General features: G+C 43.1%; 1 long non-coding RNA gene across 1 annotated transcript; it reads right to left on the bottom strand.

Moving 5' to 3' along the window:
- Positions 1-225: 225 nt before the first annotated feature.
- Positions 226-4,836, bottom strand: LOC120384295. The gene is made up of 3 exons (XR_005588739.1): positions 4,737-4,836; positions 3,330-3,425; positions 226-311 (listed from the first exon to the last, which is right to left on the bottom strand). It is a non-coding gene; the product is annotated as an uncharacterized LOC120384295 (long non-coding RNA).
- Positions 4,837-6,807: the final 1,971 nt, after the last annotated feature.

The raw sequence follows: 6,807 nt of genomic DNA, 5'->3' as shown, positions 1-6,807 counted from the left end.
ATATCTTTCCCAAGACTGTTCAAACACTGCTGCCCTACAGGATAGTTAAGACTGTATCCTTTTAAAAGTTAGCCTCCTTTACACGTACAAAAGGGGTCTGATCATGCCTGTTGCTGAGCACCCTCAAATACCACATTGTAAATACACACAAAAGAGCCCTTTTAAAAAATACCTTTAAAGGATTGCTCTCCTGCTCACATATATTTTCATTCTCACGATCTTCGTCTGTAATACTGATTGACATTCAACATCAAATAAGCTGTCTCAACCATCTGATAGCTGCAAGGGGCTCTCAAACATATTTTTCCTCCCTAGAACATTTTAAGAGAAAACTTTAAAATATTAGTTTACTTACTGCTTGCAACGTGACTGAAGGGATATCATGAACACAACTTACAAAAGTAACTTATAAAAGCTTTATGTCAACAAAACCGAAGGTGTTTGCAAGCTATAAAAACAGACAATCATGATTGATGACTTCATTCCAGAGAAAAATTAGAAGTTGCCTCAGAAGTCTGGGTGACTTTATTTCAATCTGGTCTTGTTTGGTAATGTAATGTGAAGTAATGCAGTTTCTTCTAGTTCAAAGGAGGACAGCTTGCATCCCCATAGTACTTGTCACCTAAGGATCTCAAAGCATTTTGGAAATATTAAGATTTATAGCATTTTATGGAGTTATTCAGGGATTATAATTAGAGCTGGCTGGACAATCTCTTTGCATGAAAAATTTAACATCTTTGGGGAAAAATATCCTAAATTAGGATGAAAAGTCAAATGCAAAAATTTGTGTGGGAAAGAATTTCCAGAAAGATGGTGTTTCAGGAGAACCAAAATGGAATTTTTCAGTTTGCCAGCTGCCTGCCAGGAAGGGTCTTGTAAGTTTCACTGCCTCCCTCCAGCAGCTCTTCAACTCTCCACCTGCCCCCAGCCCAGCTGCCAGAGACACAATCAGGCTACAAGAAAAGCAGAGTGCCAATCTGCTCAGCCTCCGGCAGTACACCAGGAAGGGTCTTGTCCCCTTCTCTTTTGGCATAGAAGTGAAATTGTCAAGAGCTTTCAAAGCAGGTGGCCAGAGAACAGTCATTTCAACGTTGTGAGGCAAGTTCTTTGGCCAAATTGAAATTTTCCTTTGCAAAATTTTGGTTTTGTGAAGAGGACATTTTCCACTGGAAAGTCATTCTGTCAGAAGAATCTCAATTAGAGAGCTCTAATTAGAATACCCATTTTGTAGTTGGGTAAAGTTAAGCATTATGGTTAAGGCCCAGATTTTTAAAGGTATTTAAGCATTGCTGTGTTCAGCATAGCAAAACACAAGTCTCATTTTCAAACGGTAGCCAATATCCCAGTCACAGTCAATGGGATTCTGGCTTCGAAGCACCTAAATCACTTTTTGAAAATGAGGCTTAAGCTTTGCTATGCTGAATGCAGCAATGCTTAAATATCTTTAAAATTCTGGGCCTAAGTGACTTGCTCAAAACCACAGGGAAATGGGGAACAATCTCACTAACTTCCTACAGACAAATCAGGCAACAGAACATAGGAAGCTGAAACAAAGTCCCTTTCATAACTACTAGACAGTCCCTACATAGCTATTTGCCTACCTCCTAGTTTCCTGCTATATAACCCCACTCTTATCACTGTTGTATTTGAGTTCCTTGGTTCTGTAATTTTCTGTGTATGCACATTGTCAAACACATAATTCTACGAGTTTCCACAATTAACAAACTATACAAAATGCTTCAACAGAATGCCAACCTCAACAATTTAAATGGGCTGTCCATGTCAGGCCTCTTTTTCCTTTTAGTTGTTTAGGGTTCTGTAGTGATTAGTGACTAACATATGAAAGATCATAACAGCATCTTATGCATTGAACATTTCTCCACAGTTCTTCTGGCAGGCAGGCTGCCAGATTTTTAGCCACCAAGATGCCCAGTAATGTCTTTCTGTATTTTCTTAATTCCACAGTCACCCATGGACCTCTGCATCTAAGGCTATGTCTACACTTACCATTTAAGGAGCAAAAAGTCCCTTTTTTTGCACTAAAACCGCAGGAGCATCTACACTTGTTAATGACTTTTTGCAGTGAAACTCAGAAGCTTCACGGCAAAAAGAAAACTACCTTCACGAGATGCATATAGCTCTTACTGCTGTTCTTTGTGCACTGTTGTGAAACTGAACACACATTCTACCAGCATAAACACCTTTTGGCCTCCGAAGGATATCCCACGGTTCCAAAAGTGACCACTCTGGCCAGCATCTCCGCTGCTCTGACGCCAGGTAAACAGACGTCTGCCCCTCCCCCTGTAAGCCCCAGGAAGTTTGAAGCTCCCTTTCCCTTTGCTTGTAGATATGGCAGGGAAAGCAGCCAAACAGCAGGGAGTGGGGTGGGGGGGGGGGGAAATGCCAGGAAAGAAACAAGGAAGTAATGGGGCTGCTGGAACATGAAGCAAGGCAGCACAGGGCACTGAGCAGGGACCCAGAATGCCTTTCCACACGACCTATCAAGAGAGCTGCACTGTGGGATAGCTACCCTACAGCACTCGCATCAGTGATGGAAGTGCTGTTAATGTAAAAACTCTCTGACGCCTGAGGAATTAAGCGAGTACACAAACCAGAGCTTTTCTTTCACTGGTTCCCTATCACCGGTGAAACTTACAGCGCAAAAACTCTGCAAGTGTAGACATACCCTTAGTCACCCCTAACACCTTCACTCTTCATCTATATACAAAGCTTTCGGGTTGCTTCAGAGAGAAAATAAATTGTAGGAGAGAAGCTTCATGCAGCTTAAAATGTGACATGCAATTCCTACCCTGCCACTCCTATTTACATTGTGAAAATAACTTTGCTAAGCGGGTGTTTTAAATCTCCAAATGTATCTGGAAAAAAGAATTAGCTCATGTTGTTCACTTATGAAGAGTACAACTATTCTCACAACTGAGTTTTATTTCTTTCTGCCAAAGGAACTTGAACATCCCCAACAAGAACGCTTCTGCAAAGCCAGCCTTTGAATATCTGAATACTGTAGTATTGTATAGTGATATTTTATTACTATCAACAGCTCATTACAGTTCACAGACTATATTCAAACATTTTCCTTTTCAACATGTGGAAAAATGCATTGTAGGAAGTAGGGGCGTGGGGAGAAAGGTGCCTCTGAAGACATAATACTCCAAGGGAAGTGTTCATTTTCCTGGCAGCATTAGGTGTACAGAGTTGAACACTACAGATCAGTGGGACAGTTTAAAAAGAATGTCAACAAAACTAAAGAAGTTATTTTGACAGGACCCATGTCAGTGGTGCTTCACTGCATCCCATGGGGCACTACTCACCCTGTCACAAGGTATCTACTGGTCGGATGCCACTTCTCACAGGTCCAGTGTAGTGATGCTTTGGCCCTCTGAACAAGGCACACTTAAGTTCCACTTCTTCCAGGGTTTTAAAATCCAAAAATAAAGGAATACTGTGAACTCAAAACTGCGGTTGTCTGGAGAGTCTTCAGCAGAACCCTGCCCTACTACTCGGAGCTTGTCTCCATGAAGCCAGCCCTTTCAGCCAGTCTTCCTGGGCCAGGCCGTCCCGCACACCAGAAGGTTCATCATGGCAGCAGTCATCAGACACTCCTTGGCTGAAGTCCTCCTTCCCTCACCAAGGGAGAAGCTGATCTCTGCTCTCCTTCCTGACCAGCCCTAAACTGAGCAGCCCCTTCTTCTTGTAACTCCACACCTGCCATCTGCTACAGGCACAGCAGTGTGGGGACAGCTGGGTCCTGAGGTCTTCATTAACCCTCCTTGCCAGTGTGGGGTCTGTTGCCCCCCATCAGATATATATTTTGAAAAAATAATAAAGGGGTGTCACAGGGTTCTCTACTCACTGCTTGGACACCCCCTTGTGGCTGAATCTGGGGAAGAAGCTCTCAACCAGTCCAGTTCCCTCTTCCACCATTCACTTACCCTGCAGCCTCTCTCTGTGACTTGGGTTGCTCTTTTGATTTGTGACTCAGCTTTCTAGGAAGGTCATTATGTATTGCTCCCCTTCCAGAATATCAGAGGAGTTTGATATCTCCTGCAGTTCTATGCCACTTCCCAGAGGCTGATAGGATAATCTGGGGCCCACCCGCTACCCTGGGTTCCACCCACTATCCTATAATCAGCAGCCAAGTTCTGTACAATCTCTAACCTCAGTGCTCTTTGCCTGGCCAATTTCTGTCAAGGTTTCTTCCCCACTCTGAACTCTGGGCTACAGATGTGGGGCCCCGCATGAAAGACCCCCTAAGCTTATTTTGACTAGCTTAGGTTAAAAACTTTCCCAAGGCACAAACTCCACCTTAAACAATATGCTGCCACCATCAAGTGATTTAGACAAAGAATCAGGGAAAAGACCACTTGGAGTCCTATTCCCCCAAGCCCTGCACCCCCCTTTCCTGGGGAAGGCTTGAGAATAATGTCCTCACCAATTGGTACAGGTGAACACAGACCCAAACCCTTGGATCTTAAGAACACTGAAAAATCAATTGGGTTCTTAAAAGAAGAATTTTAATTAAAGAAAAGGAAAAATAATTACCTCCGAAAAATCAAGATGGTAAGTACTTTACAGAATAACCAAAGACTTAAAAACACAGAGGATTTCCTCTCTAGGCAAAACTTTAAAGTTACAAAAAACAGGGATAAACCTAGCACAGGGAATATTCACAAGCTAAAACAAAAGATAACCTAATGTATTTCTTTGCTATTACTTACTATTTCTGCAATACTTAGACGCTTAGTTCAGATATGGCTTAGGGAGATGTACTTTCCCTGCCCTTGGTTTCTTGTTGACTCTGGGAGACACAGACACAAAGCCTTCCCCCACAGATTGGAAAGTATCTTCTCCCCTTATTGGTCCTTTTGGTCAGGTGCCACCCAGGTTATCTGAGCTTCTTAACCCTTTATAGGTAAAAGAGGAATTAACCCTTTACAGGGTAAAGAGGGATTCTATGCTACCCCTAGCTGTATGGTTATGACAACTTCCTACTCTACCTCCCACAGACTTTCTTTTCCATGCTTGTGGGTTAACCCTTCCTTCATAGCCAGAGAATAACTTCCACATTGCAGTCCCTTTTTACTTTAAATTTAACGGCTTTATATTTTAGCCAGTTTCTCCCACAGTTGAGCTTTATCGGCTATTTCCAGTACAGCCAGATTCTCCACCAGGTGTGACCTATAAGGTTAATAGGCCCTATCTGCACCTTAAACACTTCAGGGCTGGGCTGGGCTGGGCTGGGCACCTCATCACAAGAGGTATTATGATTGTCTGTTTCAAAGGGCCACATCTTCTGCTGCAGTAAATCAGTCGAGCTCCAGGTGATTTATGTCAGCTGAGGATCTGGCCCTAATGGTTATGTACATTTATAGCTAAATGGGGAGGATTTTTGCAACATACAAAAGGGCTAGTTCAATGCTCATTTACCACACCATATAATCTTGTTTACATGAATGGGTTTGGGATGTATGTGTATCAGCACAAATTTGGCCTGATTCGTGTGTAACCATTTAAATATGAAATCAATTAAAGCTTTACAAATGCAGACTAAATCCTTAGTAAGTAAAAATAAATGTTATCTGCGTTTGGAAAAAAGTTGTTCCTTAAGTCCTCCAACTTCTAAGCTAAAAGTCACTACTAAAGGGTGACACTGACTTTCACCATTCATGGCACACAGCTGCCCATAATAGCATTCTTTTATGAATTGTAGCTATGACTAAGGAGGATTCAACTTTTGACATGGAAAGTATTTAGTGAGATCAGAGTTTTCTAAAGAAAGAGATACCTGAGGCAGAGGAAAGGAAAGTCTCAGACTCCAGACTCAAATGGGCACATGCCCAATTTAGGCTCTCAACTCCTCCAGAGAACACGTGCAAATTGGGGCTGTGCATGTGGCCACGGGATCCAAATACCCCAAACAAAGTCATATGGTAAGAAACAGAGACCCAGAAAAAAGCTCTTTCATGAGAAAAATTTTCCCTGTGCATTCAAGGAAGTAGCAGCTATTTTAGGAAATTTACTAGGAAAGAAGGTTTTAAAAGCTCTCTTTTCAAGGTTCAAAAAGATGATATCCTCAGCATTTCAAATGAACTCCTAGTTTAAACAAGTATCAACAAATTCCTATTACCTAATAGGTAAATAAGCTCAGCCCATCAGACAGCTTAACATTCTAAACCAGGGGTCGGCAACCTTTCAGAAGCGATATGCCAAATCTTCATTTATTTACTTTAATTTAAGGTTTCGCATGCCAGTAATACATTTTAATGTTTTTTAGAAGGTCTCTCTATAAGTCTATATATTATATAACTAAACTATTGTCGTATGTAAGTAAACAAGGTTTTCAAAATGTTTAAGAAGCTTCATTTAAAATTAAATTAAAATGCTGATCTTACGCCACTGGCCCGCTCAGCCCACTGCCAGCCTGGGGTTCCATTCACCTAGGCCGGCAGTGGACTGAGCAAGGCCTATGGCCAGGACCCTGGCTGGCAAGGGGCCAGCAGCCAGAACCCCAGACCAGCAGCAGGCTGAGCGGGACCAGCAGCCGGGACCCCAGACCGGCAGTGGGCTGAATGGCTCAGCCCGCTGCTGCTCAGCCCGCTGCTGGTCCGGGGTCCCAGCCCTGCCCAGATAGAGTGGGTACCTACCTCCTCCCTGGTTTTAGCCCATTCTCTTCCTCTCTCTCTCTGCACTGAGCACAGGGTTGGGGCAGGAGCTTTGGGTGTGGAGCGCTTACCTGGGCAGCTCCCATTTGGTGCTCAGGGTGGGGGTGGGGATGTGGGAGGTGCAAGA

This window comes from Mauremys reevesii, linkage group 16 (assembly GCF_016161935.1).
Source record: "Mauremys reevesii isolate NIE-2019 linkage group 16, ASM1616193v1, whole genome shotgun sequence".
In the NCBI taxonomy this organism is placed as follows: domain Eukaryota; kingdom Metazoa; phylum Chordata; order Testudines; family Geoemydidae; genus Mauremys; species Mauremys reevesii.
Note: the sequence above shows the minus strand (reverse complement) of the source record. Positions and strands in the feature narration are given on the sequence as shown.